Source organism: Anopheles funestus, chromosome 2RL, assembly GCF_943734845.2.
Source record: "Anopheles funestus chromosome 2RL, idAnoFuneDA-416_04, whole genome shotgun sequence".
Lineage (NCBI taxonomy): Eukaryota > Metazoa > Arthropoda > Insecta > Diptera > Culicidae > Anopheles > Anopheles funestus.
The window spans coordinates 73,467,271-73,486,460 of record NC_064598.1 but is presented as its reverse complement, the minus strand read 5'-3'; the positions used below and the strand labels follow the sequence as shown (position 1 = coordinate 73,486,460).

The following is a 19,190-nucleotide window of genomic DNA, read 5'->3' as shown; positions in this document are numbered from 1 at the left end:
AATGGAAATTTTCTTAAGGCTGTAGCCTTAGCTTTTTTTAAGTAATTTAGAAAAAAAATATAAATTGATGTATTTTAATGCCAATTGGTTGAAATAAGTTTCTTTTCACTCAAATAATGCTTTAAGTAAAAAAAGAAAAAAAAAGAAAAAATAGAAAAAAAAATTATAAATTTGAAAATTTCCTTAGGCTACAGCCCAGTGATGTCAAACTCATTTTGACTTGCGGGCCGGTTTGCAAACAAAATTACCTTGCAGGCCAAGACAAGTCGGAAAGGGAGGGAGAAGTCGGAAGGAAATAAAATTCAACAGTTGTTTGGGCTTCAAGAAGATTCAAGAGCGTGATATTTATGTGTAAAAGAGTACATGCACAACATATACAAATTATTTTCCAATTTTCCAAGCTAAACCTCGCCCAAATCAGATAATAATGGATGTTCTCTTTCTTCCTTCGCGGGCCAGATTCAAAGACCTCGCGGGCCGTATGTTTGACATGTCTGCTATACAGCCTTAGGAGATTGGCATATTTATAGAAACATCCGAAACATCTATACAGACAAACAGACAACTGAGGGCATGGCCGTCCAAGAAGAAAATGTAGCCATTGTTGCCATCTATTGACCACAGGTTAAAGATTGTCGATCCGTTGGATATAGATCGAGTTATAGGCAAAAGTTGGTGCAAAAATGAGGAAAATTTTACATTTTCTCAACCAGGGTATGGAACTTGGTTCCTCGAATAACTTCTGGCACAGACATCTGAGGGCATGGCCGTCCAAGAAGAAAATTTAGCCATTGTTGCCATCTATCGACCACAGGTTAAAGATTGGCGATTCGTTGGATACCGACCGAGTTATAGGCAAAAGTTGGTGCAAAAATGGGCCTTATGAAATTTTCAAATTTTTAGAATTTTTTTAATTTTCTTAAATATTTTACTCTTTTTTTTGTTTAAAACATTATTTGAGTGAAAAGAAACTCATTGCAACCAATTGGCATTAAAATAAATCAATTTGAATTTTTTTGCAAAATTTCTCAAAAAAATGGCAAGGGGTAAGCCTTATGAAATTTTCGTGTAGAAAATTTTTTTAAAATTTTTTTCTGATTTTTTATTCTTTTTTTAATTTAAAGCACTATTTAAGTGAAAAGAAACTTATTGCAAAAAATTCCCATTAAAATATATCACATTTTTCAATTTTGCTACATTGGTGAAAAATGAGGAAAATTTTACATTTTCTCAAACAGGGTATGGAACTTGGTTCCTCGAATAACTTCTGGCACAGACATCTGAGGGCATAGCCGTCCAAGAAGAAAATGTAGCCATTGTTGCCATCTATCGACCACAGGTTAAAGATTGGCGATCCGTTGGATATAGATCGAGTTATAGGCAAAAGTTGGTGCAAAAATGAGGAAAATTTTACATTTTCTCAACCAGGGTATGGAACTTGGTTCCTCGAATAACTTCTGGCACAGACATCTGAGGGCATGGCCGTCCAAGAAGAAAATTTAGCCATTGTTGCCATCTATCGACCACAGGTTAAAGATTGGCGATCCGTTGGATACCGACCGAGTTATAGGCAAAAGTTGGTGCAAAAATGGGCCTTATGAAATTTTCAAATTTTTAGAATTTTTTTAATTTTCTTAAATATTTTACTCTTTTTTTTGTTTAAAACATTATTTGAGTGAAAAGAAACTCATTGCAACCAATTGGCATTAAAATAAATCAATTTGAATTTTTTTGCAAAATTTCTCAAAAAAATGGCAAGGGGTAAGCCTTATGAAATTTTCGTGTAGAAAATTTTTTTAAAATTTTTTTCTGATTTTTTATTCTTTTTTTAATTTAAAGCACTATTTAAGTGAAAAGAAACTTATTGCAACAAATTCCCATTAAAATATATCACATTTTTCAATTTTGCTACATTGGTGAAAAATGAGGAAAATTTTACATTTTCTCAAACAGGGTATGGAACTTGGTTCCTCGAATAACTTCTGGCACAGACATCTGAGGGCATAGCCGTCCAAGAAGAAAATGTAGCCATTGTTGCCATCTATCGATCACAGGTTAAAGATTGGCGATCCGTTGGATATAAATCGAGTTATAGGCAAGAGTTGGTGCAAAAATGAGAAAAATTTACATTTTCTCAACCAGGGTATGGAACTTGGTTCCTCGAATAACTTCTGGCACAGACATCTGAGGGCATAGCCGTCCAAGAAGAAAATGTAGCCATTGGTGCCATCTATCGACCACAGGTTAAAGATTGGCGATCCGTTGGATATAGATCGAGTTATAGGCAAAAGTTGGTGCAAAAATGAGGAAAATTTTACATTTTCTCAACCAGGGTATGGAACTTGGTTCCTCGAATAACTTCTGGCACAGACATCTGAGGGCATGGCCGTCCAAGAAGAAAATTTAGCCATTGTTGCCATCTATCGACCACAGGTTAAAGATTGGCGATTCGTTGGATACCGACCGAGTTATAGGCAAAAGTTGGTGCAAAAATGGGCCTTATGAAATTTTCAAATTTTTAGAATTTTTTTAATTTTCTTAAATATTTTACTCTTTTTTTTGTTTAAAACATTATTTGAGTGAAAAGAAACTCATTGCAACCAATTGGCATTAAAATAAATCAATTTGAATTTTTTTGCAAAATTTCTCAAAAAAATGGCAAGGGGTAAGCCTTATGAAATTTTCGTGTAGAAAATTTTTTTAAAACTTTTTTCTGATTTTTTATTCTTTTTTTAATTTAAAGCACTATTTAAGTGAAAAGAAACTTATTGCAACAAATTCCCATTAAAATATATCACATTTTTCAATTTTGCTACATTGGTGAAAAATGAGGAAAATTTTACATTTTCTCAAACAGGGTATGGAACTTGGTTCCTCGAATAACTTCTGGCACAGACATCTGAGGGCATAGCCGTCCAAGAAGAAAATGTAGCCATTGTTGCCATCTATCGACCACAGGTTAAAGATTGGCGATCCGTTGGATATAGATCGAGTTATAGGCAAAAGTTGGTGCAAAAATGAGAAAAATTTACATTTTCTCAAACAGGGTATGGAACTTGGTTCCTCGAATAACTTCTGGCACAGACATCTGAGGGCATAGCCGTCCAAGAAGAAAATTTAGCCATTGGTGCCATCTATCGACCACAGGTTAAAGATTGGCGATCCGTTTGATATAGATCGAGTTATAGGCAAAAGTTGGTGCAAAAATGAGGAAAATTTTACATTTTCTCAACCAGGGTATGGAACTTGCTTCCTCGAATAACTTCTGGCACAGACATCTGAGGGCATGGCCGTCCAAGAAGAAAATGTAGCTATTGTTGCCATCTATCGACCACAGGTTAAAGATTGGCGATCCGTTGGATACCGACCGAGTTATAGGCAAAAGTTGGTGCAAAAATGGGCCTTATAAAATTTTCAAATTTTTAGAATTTTTTTATTTTCTTAAATATTTTACTCTTTTTTTTGTTTAAAACATTATTTGAGTGAAAAGAAACTCATTGCAACCAATTGGCATTAAAATAAATCAATTTGAATTTTTTTGCAAAATTTCTCAAAAAAATGGCAAGGGGTAAGCCTTATGAAATTTTCGTGTTGAAAATTTTTTTAAAATTTTTTTCTGATTTTTTATTCTTTTTTTAATTTAAAGCACTATTTAAGTGAAAAGAAACTTATTGCAACAAATTCCCATTAAAATATATCACATTTTTCAATTTTGCTGCATTGGTGAAAAATGAGGAAAATTTTACATTTTCTCAAACAGGGTATGGAACTTGGTTCCTCGAATAACTTCTGGCACAGACATCTGAGGGCATGGCCGTCCAAGAAGAAAATGTAGCCATTGTTGCCATCTATCGACCACAGGTTAAAGATTGGCGATCCGTTGGATATAGATCGAGTTATAGGCAAAAGTTGGTGCAAAAATGAGAAAAATTTACATTTTCTCAAACAGGGTATGGAACTTGGTTCCTCGAATAACTTCTGGCACAGACATCTGAGGGCATAGCCGTCCAAGAAGAAAATTTAGCCATTGGTGCCATCTATCGACCACAGGTTAAAGATTGGCGATCCGTTTGATATAGATCGAGTTATAGGCAAAAGTTGGTGCAAAAATGAGGAAAATTTTACATTTTCTCAACCAGGGTATGGAACATGCTTCCTCGAATAACTTCTGGCACAGACATCTGAGGGCATGGCCGTCCAAGAAGAAAATGTAGCTATTGTTGCCATCTATCGACCACAGGTTAAAGATTGGCGATCCGTTGGATACCGACCGAGTTATAGGCAAAAGTTGGTGCAAAAATGGGCGTTATGAAATTTTCAAATTTTTACAATTTTTTTATTTTCTTAAATATTTTACTCTTTTTTTTTGTTTAAAACATTATTTGAGTGAAAAGAAACTCATTGCAACCAATTGGCATTAAAATAAATCAATTTGAATTTTTTTGCAAAATTTCTCAAAAAAATGGCAAGGGGTAAGCCTTATGAAATTTTCGTGTTGAAAATTTTTTTAAAATTTTTTTCTGATTTTTTATTCTTTTTTTAATTTAAAGCACTATTTAAGTGAAAAGAAACTTATTGCAACAAATTCCCATTAAAATATATCACATTTTTCAATTTTGCTACATTGGTGAAAAATGAGGAAAATTTTACATTTTCTCAAACAGGGTATGGAACTTGGTTCCTCGAATAACTTCTGGCACAGACATCTGAGGGCATAGCCGTCCAAGAAGAAAATGTAGCCATTGGTGCCATCTATCGACCACAGGTTAAAGATTGGCGATCCGTTTGATATAGATCGAGTTATAGGCAAAAGTTGGTGCAAAAATGAGGAAAATTTTACATTTTCTCAACCAGGGTATGGAACTTGGTTCCTCGAATAACTTCTGGCACAGACATCTGAGGGCATGGCCGTCCAAGAAGAAAATTTAGCCATTGTTGCCATCTATCGACCACAGGTTAAAGATTGGCGATCCGTTGGATACCGACCGAGTTATAGGCAAAAGTTGGTGCAAAAATGAGGAAAATTTTACATTTTCTCAACCAGGGTATGGAACTTGGTTCCTCGAATAACTTCTGGCACAGACATCTGAGGGCATAGCCGTCCAAGAAGAAAATTTAGCCATTGGTGCCATCTATCGACCACAGGTTAAAGATTGGCGATCCGTTGGATATAGATCGAGTTATAGGCAAAAGTTGGTGCAAAAATGAGGAAAATTTTACATTTTCTCAACCAGGGTATGGAACTTGCTTCCTCGAATAACTTCTGGCACAGACATCTGAGGGCATAGCCGTCCAAGAAGAAAATTTAGCCATTGGTGCCATCTATCGACCACAGGTTAAAGATTGGCGATCCGTTGGATATAGATCGAGTTATAGGCAAAAGTTGGTGCAAAAATGAGGAAAATTTTACATTTTCTCAAACAGGGTATGGAACTTGGTTCCTCGAATAACTTCTGGCACAGACATCTGAGGGCATGGCCGTCCAAGAAGAAAATTTAGCCATTGTTGCCATCTATCGACCACAGGTTAAAGATTGGCGATTCGTTGGATACCGACCGAGTTATAGGCAAAAGTTGGTGCAAAAATGGGCCTTATGAAATTTTCAAATTTTTACAATTTTTTAATTTTCTTAAATATTTTACTCTTTTTTTTTGTTTAAAACATTATTTGAGTGAAAAGAAACTCATTGCAACCAATTGGCATTAAAATAAATCAATTTGAATTTTTTTGCAAAATTTCTCAAAAAAATGGCAAAGGGTAAGCCTTACGAAATTTTCTTGTTGATTTTTTTTTTATTTTTTTGTTATTTTTTTTCTTTTCTTCTTTTAAAGCATTATTTGAGTGAAAAGAAACTTATTGCAGCATTAAAATTGATCTCATTTACAAATTTTGCAATATTACTTTAAAAAAGCCTAATGTTATACAGCAGTGATGTCAAACTCATTTTGACTCGCGGGCCGGTTTGCAAACAAAATTACCTTGCTGGCCAAGAGAAGTCGGAAAGGGAGGGAGAAGTCGTAAGGAAATAAAATTCAACAGTTGTTTGGGCTTCAAGAAGATTCAAGAGCGTGATATTTATGTGTAAAAGAGTACATGCACAACATATACAAATTATTTTCCAATTTTCCAAGCTAAACCTCGCCCAAATCAGATAATAATGGATGTTCTCTTTCTTCCTTCGCGGGCCGGATTCAAAAACCTCCGAATGTTTGACATGTCTGCTATAGCCTTACATTTATAAATTGATGTAGGTACTTTTAACGAGTGTTTTTGATGACTATGAATCGCAATTAAAGATTTTTCCCTAGTAGCCTATTGCTTATGCAACATGGAGCAATTTTAGATTCTGCAAATTAAATACATTAAAATATGCAAACATTAATAGATATTTATCCAAATTTGTTGAAGTTTTTAAACCTTTGTTTAATATCAATTCCTTCTCAACTTTTCCTTTATTGTCAAAAATAGAAGAAGTCCTATAATTATACTACCTACTGTAGTAGCACCGAGAATCGCATCTAGCGTTTGCTTGCGGTAACCTCATTAACAAAAATAGCGATAAATAATCGTTATGGTTTATTAGGATTATTATCTGCGGCATTACTAGAGTAAGCTTAAATTAGAAAATATTTGCTTACTCAAACTCATCATCCGTTCAATGTCTACAGCAAATTTCAAATTACTTATCTTCGTTTGAGCACTGTTAAAACAATGTTTGTTTGCGAACATCAAAGCTCCCGGGTTGATACAGACAGCATATAAAATTATGAAACATGGCCACTGTTTTCCATCGTTGCCGGTGTTTGATGCAGCTTTATCTTGCGCACACGTTGTGCGCGGTAACGATGTGCCAACAGTACGCTTAGCTCGTGTTCTAAATAATCTTCCCGGCAAAGTAGTACATATTTGTTGATCATCAACACGGCAACCGTATGCGGGGATAAATGTGTCAGGACAAATGAAAAAAAAAGAAGGAAAATACAAAAAATCCTTCGCTAATGACTTTGCTTAACAGAAGGTGTTTAATCTTGTGCTCAAACTTCTTCAAACCGATTGCGCCGATTAAAAATGGTACCGCCGTGGATGAATTTAATTGTACGCTTCCGCTGCCGGTATGGTTTTTCTTAATTCCTCCCACTGTACGCTTCTGCTCACACCCGAAAGATCAAACGTTCGTTTATCAGTTAAGCCGATGGCATGCCCGGTTTGTCGGCAGCGAATGCTTTAATCATAATATTTACTAATCACACAAAACGGTTGCAAACACTTCCCACGGCCGACTTTCAAATCGAGGTGATAATGATACTACCCGCACGGGTGTATAACGATCGTTGTTACATCGCTCATTAGGCAACGGGCAGTACGGGAAATATATCATGGTGGTTGGAATGGTTTTTCGGGGATATTTTTGGGAGTTTTCGAAATTTAAATCCGTTCGAATTTTCAATAAAATACAGGTGGGATATTTTTGTCGATGTCTGAAAAATTTAATCGACAAGTTTCATCTCAGTTTTATATCCTTCAAATTTGAACTTTATCTTTTTATTAAAAATATCTTCACTGTTTGATATCCTTTTCTATCCCGTTAATATAAGTATTAGTATCATAATACTACACAACTTCACAAAATTCTATTTCCTACAATTATTTTCTTGATGTGAAGCCTAAGGACAGTTAGACAGTTCCATCGCTAAAAGGAATCGAATAATTGACGAGTTTTGAAATTTCGCTGTTATTACAACCACAGTGATTTGTTCGCGACCGCAATAGAAATCTAACAAGTAAAGCAATTACATTTCGCTTGCAGGGGATCGTAAAAATTGGTCATAAAATTGCGGGGAGAAAATTTGCCATAAAATCAAAGTGCCTTCACTGTTGCTGATGGCTTAGAATTTCGCTGGATTTATGAGTTCCGTTGAATGGTAAAGTAAATGCGTTGAATGTTTTTTTCAACAAAAAAAAACGATCAAGAATCAAACTCTGATGTTTGCTGGATGCTCCATTGGAGGGTTTTAGGCACTAGGACATATTCTATACGTGGCTTAGAAAAGAAAAGCCACATTCTTTTCGAGACGATTTTTTCCCAATGATAATGCTTTTTACAGTTCTCGCTGTACTATAGATCTTTCATTGATCGCATTAATCACAAATGGTCACTTCGACGATTCCGTTCGCCAACGGTTTTGGGATGGCATTCGAATTGCTATGTGGCGTTCAACGAGCGCACCTTTGATCGGCACTAGTGCACCGAATTTCTAGCGATTAAAGAAATTGAAGCTTCATTTTAGACGTCGTAAAAAAGTTAAAGGAGAAAAAACTCTTCCAACAATCCTATTCGTTACTTTTACAGCATGATTCAGTTTTGTTTGCCTCCAGAGTACGCGCACATCACCGCACATTGATGGTATAAAAATAATTTAAAAAAAGATTTATGCCTTTATTATTGCACTGCAAATTGCATCGGGCATGAAAGATTTACAACGTTTCTGTACCACCCAATGTTCTACGGTCGTTACGTGCCAGAACAACCTCCATGCCTCCAGGCTTTTGGGTGTTCTTTTTCGTTCTCGTCTTGTCGCCGACAGGGTCACTCCGTTAGAAGCGCACGCCGCGTGTGAGACATAAAAGCTGCATCGGCAGTCTGGGTGCAGTGATTGATCAAGTTTCGCGCCCAAGCCGGTGCCGCGGTTTTCGCGGCGTCAACAATTTGGGTGCTACGATCAATCGCAGCCCAAAATGCTGGTGCATCGTTGATCGCACGCACCACGAACCTTGCCACGGCTTTGCATCGTCGGCAATTTGAGTGCCGTGCAACGATAAAATAAGCCAGCAACAGGTGGCGCGCGTATGGTAAACATTATTGTTAAGTAAGCAAAATTTAGTATTTAAGAACGTTAATTTTAACCAATAAAGGCAGTATGTCTAAAAGTACCCCGGTGTGGAGGCTTCAGATATTAGTGCTTGAGTCGGCGTGAACTGCGCCTGTCTCGAGAAGGTTTATCCGAAAACTCGCATAAACTACATGGTGGCTCCAGAGAGGAAAACTTCCTCACGCCTGAAACTCTCCCGCGGTGGTACCTTAAAAAAGACAAACTCCCTCGGGACGCATCGATTCGCGCGCGTCAAACCGTGGTAACGGCCGTCATAGGCAACATAACGCCGACGAGCCACGAAAGGTCTAGCTCTTGCGCGATTAGTGCAACACCGGTTACAAGTGAACAGTGAAGTTCGTCAAGTGATATTGACGCTTAAAAGTCACATAGGTTCGTGACACGCAAGAAACTGTTCACTGAGAGGTGCCAGGAGCAAGAAGTGCCGAATAAAGTAAGTTGGGGGATCAACCCAACGACATCATAGTGAGAAGTGTCAGCGACGAGCGGACAGCTCACAACGCCATCTGAAGCGAGGAGAACCAGATAGCGACGAGCGGACGGCTCACAACGCCATCTGAGGTGAGAAGAATAGGTCAGCGGTGAGCGGACGGCTCAACCTGCAGCGACCTCATAGTGAGAAGTGTGAGTCAGCGGTGAGCGGACGGCTCAACCCACGACGACCTCAAAAGTGCAAGACAGCGGTGAGCGGACGGCTCAATCAGTGACGATTTTGTGAAAAGTGCCAGGCAACCCTGAGCGGACGGCTCGACCCGCAACGTTCCAGAAGTGCGCAGTGTTAACGACGGTGAGCGGACGGCTCACGGTGAGGTGCTTTGAAGCAGAGGACGCCAATCCTGAGCGGACGGCTCAACCCGCAGCGTTCCAGAAGTGCGCAGTGTTTACGACGGTGAGCGGACGGCTCGCGGTGAGGCGCTTTGAAGAGGAGGACGCCACCCAATTGAGCGGACGGCTCAATCTACTCCCTGTAACGACGCACCGTTTGGACCTCACAGAACAAGCTATCCAGAGTAAGTAAAATGGATTACAAATATAAGAAAAACCCAAACGGGCACTGTAAACTGTGTGTCAAAGAAGATGAACAGGGAAAAATGGCAGAATGCAAGGAGTGTGACAGATGGTTCCACTCAGCATGTCTTAATTTAAAAACGGTTCCTAGCAAGTTCACATGTCCAAAATGTGAACAAATGAAGTTAGAAAAGGAACAAGCTAGGCAAACTATAATGCAAACTGAACGCCTATTATCAGAGAAGATAGCAGCAGAAGAAAAAGAGAAGAAAGAAAAAGCAAAATACGAAAAGGAAATTGAACGGCTAGAAGAAATCATTAGGGCAGAGGAAATCTTAAATCAATCCGGGACAAGCCAACACGACGTTCACGAGCTGACTAAGAATGTCGATAAATTGGTAGATGCGTGGAGCCTCGGCCCAAGCTGTCGCAAGAATGCGTTACTGGAACTCCCAGAGTTCTACGGAAGCAGTAAGACCTGGCCAAGATTCAAACTGCTTTTTAAGGAAACCTCGAAGACGGGAAAATTGACAAACTTGCACAATCTAAGCCGACTTCAAAAACACTTAAAGGGAGACGCCCTACGAGCAGTCAGCGGTCTATTGGTTAATCCAGAAAACGTCGACGCGATTCTCGACCGGTTGGATAAACTCTATGGAAGTCCAGCTAGCGTATATTCGGCGCTATTGAAGGACCTAATGGCAATTAAAGGAGCGTCCTTAGACAATCCAGTAACCATAATCGACTTTTCGAATGCATTATGTAACATGGTTGAAAACATGGCAATGCTAGGCCATGAGGAATATCTAATGGACCAAAGGCTCCTGCAAGATTTGGTAGCGAAGTTATCACCGGAACTGAGGAATGAATGGCTAAAAGAAGCATTGAAATCCGAATCGAAGGAGGCAAAAACGCTTACTCAATTTTCCAAATGGTTGAAACCAACCGAAGAACTAGCGATCGCCCTCCTTGCTTCGGAAGGAAATCAAAGATCGAAACCGGTGAAACTGAACTACCATCAAGCAAGGCCACGCGGGGAAAACAAAAGGGCATGTGCCGTCTGCGGTAGTCATCATAAAACTGTCGAGTGTCGCAAACTTTTAAGTATGCCTAGTCAGGAAAGATGGAAGGTGTTTAAAGACAAGAATATATGTAGCAATTGCTGCGCATCAAATCATTCAGCGTACGATTGCCGCTCTGCCCCACAGTGCACAATTGCCGGCTGTGGTAAAAGGCATAACACCGTCCTACATCGGCATGACTCTTTCGGACAAACACGTTTAAACTGTCACCAAAACGCAGCGGAATATCTATTCCAAATTATCCCTGTAACAGCGTATAACGGAGATAAATCTGTGAACACCTATGCGTTCATAGATCCTGGTTCTTCTTCCAGCCTTATGACCGAAGAGTTAAGATCTGAACTAGGAGTACAAGGACCTCGGAAACCACTAACACTTGCATGGACGAACGGAACCTTCCAAGTGGAAGATCAAAGTACCTCGGTCGGAATTCAAATCCGTGGACCAAATAAGAGGCTATTGGATATAAAAAACGTTCGAACAGTAAAGGAGTTAGATCTACCTAGGCAAAGTATCGACGCAAAAGAAATGAAGAAGAGATTCGCTTATCTTAAAGGGATCAGCATGAGCAGTTATTCTAACGCTCGTCCCACAATTTTATTAGGTCTACCTCACGCCTATTACACCCAAGCCTTAGGGCACCGAGCGGGGGAACCTGACGAACCCGTAGCACACAAAACCCGACTAGGATGGGTTCTATTTGGTAAAGACACAGCCGTTAGTGAAACGGATAATTATCATATCTTCACAATGGTAGAAAAAGTAAAGGAGGAAGAAAAAACTTTAAACGACCTAATGAAAGGTTTCTTTTCGACGGAAGAGTTCGGAGTGCGGGGAAACAATGAAATAATAACCTCAAAGGCTGACGCGAGGGCACTCGACACCATGAAAAAGACCTGCAAACGAATTGACCAGGGATACGAAATAGGACTACTTTGGAAATATGACAAGCCTACGCTTCCTAATAGCTACGCTCAAGCCCTTAGCCGTTTGAAAAGCCAAGAGAGAAAAATGGAAAATGATCCGAAGCTCAAAGAATGGTATTTCAATGAAATCTCCTCATACGTCGACAAAGGGTATGCACGAAAGGCCGACCCCAAAGAACTGCTCCAAACGACAGGCAACATAAACTATATCCCTCATTTTTCAGTGGTTAATTTAAACAAACAGAACCCGAAGCCAAGACTTGTGTTCGATGCAGCGGCGAAGAATGAAGGTATATCACTGAATTCGCAACTCTACTCCGGACCTGATAACACAACCCCTATATTCGGGGTGCTATCGCGCTTTAGAGAACATAAAATTGCATGCTCAGGTGACATAAAGGAGATGTTTCACCAGGTTAAGATCAGAAAAGAAGATCAATGCGCGCAGAGATTTCTTTTTCGAAAGTCTCCCTTGGAAGTCCCTCAGGTATATGTCATGCAAGTCATGACCTTCGGCGCCACATGTTCGCCAGCTTGCGCTCAATACGTAAAAAATAGTAACGCGCTACAATACTCTGCATCGAACCCACGAGCAGTGAAAGCCATCACGGAAAACCACTACGTCGACGACTATCTCGACAGTTTTCCAGACGTTGAATCGGCGGCGCAAACAATTGAAGAGGTTTGTGAAATCCACAACAAAGCCAATTTTTTTATACGGAATTTCATATCGAATTCTAAGGAGTTGGTAGCAAAAATTCCAAAGGACAGGGCTTCGGAACAAAAAACGTACGACCTTCATGATAAGACCCAAGATTTTGAAAAGGTCTTAGGGATGTACTGGGACACGAGGAACGATGTATTTCGTTACAAACTTAAAAACCTTTACGAACAACCATTAAGTAAACGAGAAATGTTATCGTATATCATGAGGATTTACGACCCCCTTGGGTTATTAGCAAATATTATAATTCAAGGGAAAATCTTAATGCAGGACTTATGGAAAGCCGGCATTAATTGGGACGATTCAATCCCCGAACATCTACTTGTTGGGTGGAACGGATGGCTCGAAAGAATAAAGAAAGTCGAAGAAATTGTAATACCAAGATGCCTTTCGCAGGCATCATCGATTAAGATAAGGGAGATGCATGTTTTTGTCGATGCATCCGAAAAGGCTTTCAGTGCGGTAGCATATATGAGAACGATCCACGATCAAGGAGTGGATGTTAACATAATCGCTGCCAAAACGAGGGTTGCCCCGACTAAACCTTTGTCAATTCCGAGGCTTGAGTTACAAGCCGCCGTGCTCGGCGTCCGACTAGCCGAAATGATAAAGAAGGAAGTCAGAGTAAAGATAGACAATGAATATTTTTGGACAGACTCCAAAACAGTTCTGGCTTGGATAAACTCAGAAGCGAGAAATTACAAACAATTTGTCGCGCTACGAATTGGGGAAATTTTAAACGATACCAGAGCATCGCAATGGCAGTGGGTAGCTTCCAAAAGCAACCCCGCCGATGAAGCCACAAAGGTGATCCTAGAAAACTCAAAATGGTTAAAGGGGCCAGAATTTTTACAGGACGTGGTAATAAACATGACACAACCGAAACTATTCGTAACGTTCGAAGAAGTGCGCCCAGTCCATACCATAAAGACGATAACGAAGATCGACTGGAACGTTATCGCAGTTGAGTGGTGTTCAAATTGGCACAGGCTAAAAAGATCGTTAGCGATCGGCTTAAAATATATCGATTGGCTAAAGGCCAAAAATAACGGCACCGAATTTTCCAGCACCATCACCAAGGCGGACTTAGACAAGGCCGAACGATACCTTCTAAGGAAGGTACAATGGGAAAGCTTCTCGGAAGAGATGACGCATTTATCACTCAAGATCCCGACGGCTAATAACAGCAACATTCGAGGTCTATGCCCAATGCTAGACGAAGAAAATCTGCTGAGATCACGGGGTCGCTTGGAACACGCAAAATACATGACATTTGAAGCAAAATGTCCCATCATTCTTCCCAAGGGACATCATGTCACGAACCTTATAATTGCCCATTATCACGAAAGGTACTTCCACCAAAAGGCAGAATCAGTCATGGCGGCTATCCGCCAGAAATTTTGGATACCTGACATAAGAACTGCATTGAAAGGCATCATCAACAAATGTCAATATTGTAAAAATCAAAGGGCCAAACCGATACCTCCTATAATGGCGCCGCTGCCAGAATGTAGAATGGCCGCGTTCCAAATGCCTTTCAGCCACACCGGCGTGGACTACTTTGGTCCTCTGAATATAACTATTGGAAGACGAGTGGAAAAGAGGTGGGGTGCGTTATTTACGTGCCTGACGACAAGAGCAGTATATTTGGAAGTTGCTCACGATCTAAGCGCAAACACATTCATAATGTGTTTACGCAACGTTCAACATCGAAGAGGTAAAATTGAACACTTATATAGTGACAATGGCACGAACTTCATCGGAGCAAATAACCAAATAAAGTCATTAGTGGAACGATGCGCTTCCGAAGGAATCACGTGGCATTTCAATCCACCAGGAGCTCCTCACTTTGGAGGATCGTGGGAACGCTTGGTCAAGGAAGTAAAAAGCCTTCTCCCCACAGATAAGAACTTCCAGGAGGCCACTCTTAGGGCCGTATTAACCGAAATAGAATTTATTATGAATAATAGACCCCTCACCCACATTCCGCTGGAACAAGAAGATGACGAACCGTTGACACCGTTCCATTTTCTAATAGGTCACTCCGGTGAAGCAGTACCCAGTACTGCTGGTAAAGAGCTGTCACATACGACCCGAACCAACTGGAAGGCTGCGCAAGCGATAGCGGAGCAGTATTGGAAACGTTGGATTAAGGAATACCTACCAACAATCTCGAAACGAGAAAAGTGGCTAAAACTATCCAAGGCGGTGCAAGTAGACGACATCGTCACATTCCCCGACGAAAATAGGATAGGAAAGTGGATTAAAGGGCGAGTCACAGAAACCTTTGCTGGTCAAGACGGGATCGTAAGATCGGTCAGACTCAAGGTAGGGCAAAACGAGTATCGTAAGGCGGTGGTGAATCTAGCAGTTTTGGACGTAAAACCAAGCGACCAAAACCAAGACAACTCCCCACCAACTTGGGGAAGGAAACGAAGCTTAGACCTAAAGCTAATTAAAGAGAAGGCAAGCGCACTAAATCAAAGTATATCAAAAAAACGTCCCAGAGTGACAATCAATCCCGTGACATGGCAATTGTCATAAAATTCGTACTTGTGGTGTGCTGTGCCGTATCCGCTCTTAAAATAGAGCCCGTTATGGAGCCCGGGTTGTTCTTCGATCACGCGGGCACGTTACTTTTAGAAAGGGGCAAGTGGGATACACTATATTTTACTCGTATACGTCCTGAGAACGATACGAAATTAATATCTACAATCGAACTAGAGCTGAAGAACGCCGTGTTGGCAACCAATGAAACAGATATAAGGGTATTAAACCTAAAGACGTCGCTAGATAATGAATGTAGATACGCAAGGAAACTAATCCAAGACAACATCAAGTTCAGAGAAAAAAGAAGTCGAGGAATATTCGGAATCTTAAAGGACTTTTTATTTGGAGGCAGTGATATCGACGAGCAGCTCGCTCTGTTTCGAACTTCAGAAGATCAGAGGCTGGCAGTTATTACAAATAAACTAGAAAGAGATAACGATAACCACAGCAAGGTTGAAAGTCACTTGAGCACAAGAATACATCGATTACAAGACGGAATAACCGCATTAAACAAAGCCGTAAATGAAAATAAAAAACTCCAAATGTCCAAATATATCGAAGAAACACTAATTCTAGCAAATGTAGTAATTCAGGGAATTATAACCAAGTATAAGGCACTAACCGACAACCCATTAACAAACGAAGATCAGAATGCCATGATTAAGGAGATAAAGACACAACTTCCGAACAACGAAGTTCTGAAAAACCCCTTTGTAAAGAACAAGGCTCTCATAAACGGAGAGATTATTCTTCACGTAGAATATACAATACTTAGCAATGAGCATTTCGAAATACTAAACGTCATTCCGATTCCATGCATGCAGAACTACTCAATACTGAACATCAAAAATGAACGGATAGCTATAAGCGACAAAGGTAACTACTTATACCCAGAAAGCTTTACGATCATAAATGACACGCACGCCTTATCGCACGATACGACGATTCGCAGGAACTTAGATTGTATTGTAGCGGCGATATTGCATAAGGAATCTAATATTACGTGCATGGTATCAAAATTAAATGTCCCGTTTACAAAATTTGTTACTCTGCACTCGCCGAACAAAATTTTGTACTATACGACACAACCAAACAAAATTTATTTAAACTGCAATCGAACAATAACCAACCCTGCTCACAATATAGGGGTAATCACGCTATCTGAAACATGTAGCGTAGAAACAGATGAAATAACCATCCAACCAGTGATAGCAAGGCAAAATATACTCCACAAAACATATTTTAAATCACTTAAACAAATGTCGTCGGTTTCGCCAATAAACGAAAAGAAGAGCGAAGATCCAATAATAGCGATAACAATAGGAATAGTCATAGGCATGATATCCGTTGCGATGATAATAGCATTCGCTATTGTAAAGTGGCATCCCCGAAATCAAAAGAAACCATTCCCCCTACCGTCAAATGATATAGAATTGTAACCCCTCTGAAAGGAATTACGGGGGTGGGGATGTCGCCGACAGGGTCACTCCGTTAGAAGCGCACGCCGCGTGTGAGACATAAAAGCTGCATCGGCAGTCTGGGTGCAGTGATTGATCAAGTTTCGCGCCCAAGCCGGTGCCGCGGTTTTCGCGGCGTCAACAATTTGGGTGCTACGATCAATCGCAGCCCAAAATGCTGGTGCATCGTTGATCGCACGCACCACGAACCTTGCCACGGCTTTGCATCGTCGGCAATTTGAGTGCCGTGCAACGATAAAATAAGCCAGCAACAGGTGGCGCGCGTATGGTAAACATTATTGTTAAGTAAGCAAAATTTAGTATTTAAGAACGTTAATTTTAACCAATAAAGGCAGTATGTCTAAAAGTACCCCGGTGTGGAGGCTTCAGATATTAGTGCTTGAGTCGGCGTGAACTGCGCCTGTCTCGAGAAGGTTTATCCGAAAACTCGCATAAACTACACGTCTGTTTGGTGAAAGTATCTACCGTGACCTCGATCCTGCACGGTGATCGTACGAAGGGTTTTCCTTCAAGTGCCATTTCTCTAGGCCATTTTTATGACAAGTGTTGATTCGTCTTTTGCTTTCGCTTCGGTGCATTTTTCACTGCAAGTGGCGGCTGTTTTAATGGATTCGGATGCAATTTTATTGAACCACGCGATTGAGAAGCGTTTAGCCGGGTGTTTCTGAACATCGTGTCAAGTGATCGAAGAAAAGTACCGAACGAAGTTTGGAAAACAAATGTAGTTTTAAGGGTTGGAATTCGGTTTACAATACACAAACGGTTTTTTTTATTTCTTATGGAATATTATTAAAGATAAATACTTTGGATGTATAACCAAATGAAATATCAAAAATTGGATATTGGTCAGTCGAACAACAAAACATATAAACACAATTCCCTAATAAATTAAAAATCAAATTATTCAACCTGTTATTTCGCATTTTAACTCTGTCGGGGTATAAAGATGGAAAAAATATATCGAAATAACTTTTCAAGGTTCATTAAGCAATGAAATGAGGAACAATAAAATCGACTTATGCTTAGCTAACCGGATCGAAATATTCTAGCCCGGAAGTATGGTTAAGTAGACTATTAGTAAAAGAAATAAAAACAATAAAGTTTCAACTATAAATTTTAACTATTATTATTTTACAAGACAAGTATTTGAACTAATACTATATACTTACTTGCTTTAGTTGGTTTTCCTGGCAGATTGTGAAAATTAAAATTACGTGAATTTTTTTCACTTCATTCAATGAAGTTTTCGATCTTCCATTCCTGATTTTGGATGATTCACAAAAAAAAAGTAACAAAATAGCTTTACAAACATCAATAAATAATTTCTTTCGGTTTGTTTACTTCTTATAAACACACGTTTTTTTTTACATGTTCTTTCAATAAACAATGTATTACAAAACAGAACTTGATAGAAACACGATTTATTTCCTAAAATTTGAGCATTTTGATTCTACTGTGTTTCCTATTCTTCTTAAAATCTTGAACAAGTATTAAAAACTATTTTAATGAACGACTATAAAAATGAACCGAAAAGAACGACATTCTTTTTTTTTTTTTTTGCTCGGTTAGAACGGCCTGGCCGTATCAAGACTTATTTTACCACGTAGCAGGATAGTCAGTCCATGCTACGGGGAGACGGTCCGGATGGGATTTGAACCCGGTCCCTGCCGTGTGCACGGGCGCCATTTTTCACATGCACCACCGGGCCGCCCCAACAACATTCTTGTTGCAATTTAAAACCATATTTAAACATCAGTTAATAATTACGTCCTAAAGAAGTATTTTTTTACGACGTGTCCTGTGCCATTGGTATTAATTTACAGCTAAATGTATATATTTTAGTTGAAGTTTAGTAAAAATCAGCACGAAACATAAGTAAAGACGATATAATGTTAAAGTCTAGACAAATGCATCTGTGGCTCACGAAATTAACGAGAATTGGAAAACAGTAAAGTCTTTTTTAATCTGACAACGGTTGTGAAGTAGAAAAGAAATAAATGCAATGAAAGTTTGGACTTCAGTCGAAAAGGATAAATGGACCATATGTATGTCAAGGTGCTGAAAATTTGTAATATTTATTGTCATGTTTATTTTATTTCCAATTCTAGACCATGCACTTAAATTCATCATTCATTACTGTAAATATATTTTCACCATTTTGAAAATCACGCTTACTTACCGCACCAAACGCTAGGGTTATTCTTTGCACATGCATTCCAGTCTTCCAATACCCAATCACGAGAGAAAACCCCAACCTGCACTGCAGCCCCGCGTGTGGTGACTTTGACGAGAACAGGGTGCACAAAAAAAAAGGTGAATGGAAAAGTTCACCACCACCAGCCATCAATCATTCGTTCTCGACACGTGAAGCTCTCACTCAAAACTCCGCTTGCGAAACAGAGTGAGCCAGCTGCGCTCTTTCATCATGAGTGAGCGAGACCAAATGTGTCGTTTGGTGAAAAAGATAGATTTGTAGTCGTTTCGTTTTTTTTATCCACTGATTATATTCCCCGGCCAACCTGTACGGTGGC

At 39.5% G+C, this 19,190-nt stretch overlaps 1 long non-coding RNA gene across 3 annotated transcripts; it reads left to right on the top strand.

Moving 5' to 3' along the window:
* Window positions 1-1,413: 1,413 nt before the first annotated feature.
* Window positions 1,414-5,120, top strand: LOC125760622 (uncharacterized). Of its 3 annotated transcripts, none has more exons than XR_007418022.1 (4): window positions 1,414-1,529; window positions 2,244-2,433; window positions 3,338-3,861; window positions 4,766-5,120. It is a non-coding gene; the product is annotated as an uncharacterized LOC125760622 (long non-coding RNA). The 3 variants fall into 3 exon arrangements; XR_007418020.1 differs by having other exon boundaries at window positions 3,338-4,050; window positions 4,956-5,119; XR_007418021.1 differs by lacking the exon at window positions 4,766-5,120 and adding an exon at window positions 4,241-4,255 and having other exon boundaries at window positions 3,338-4,050.
* Window positions 5,121-19,190: the final 14,070 nt, after the last annotated feature.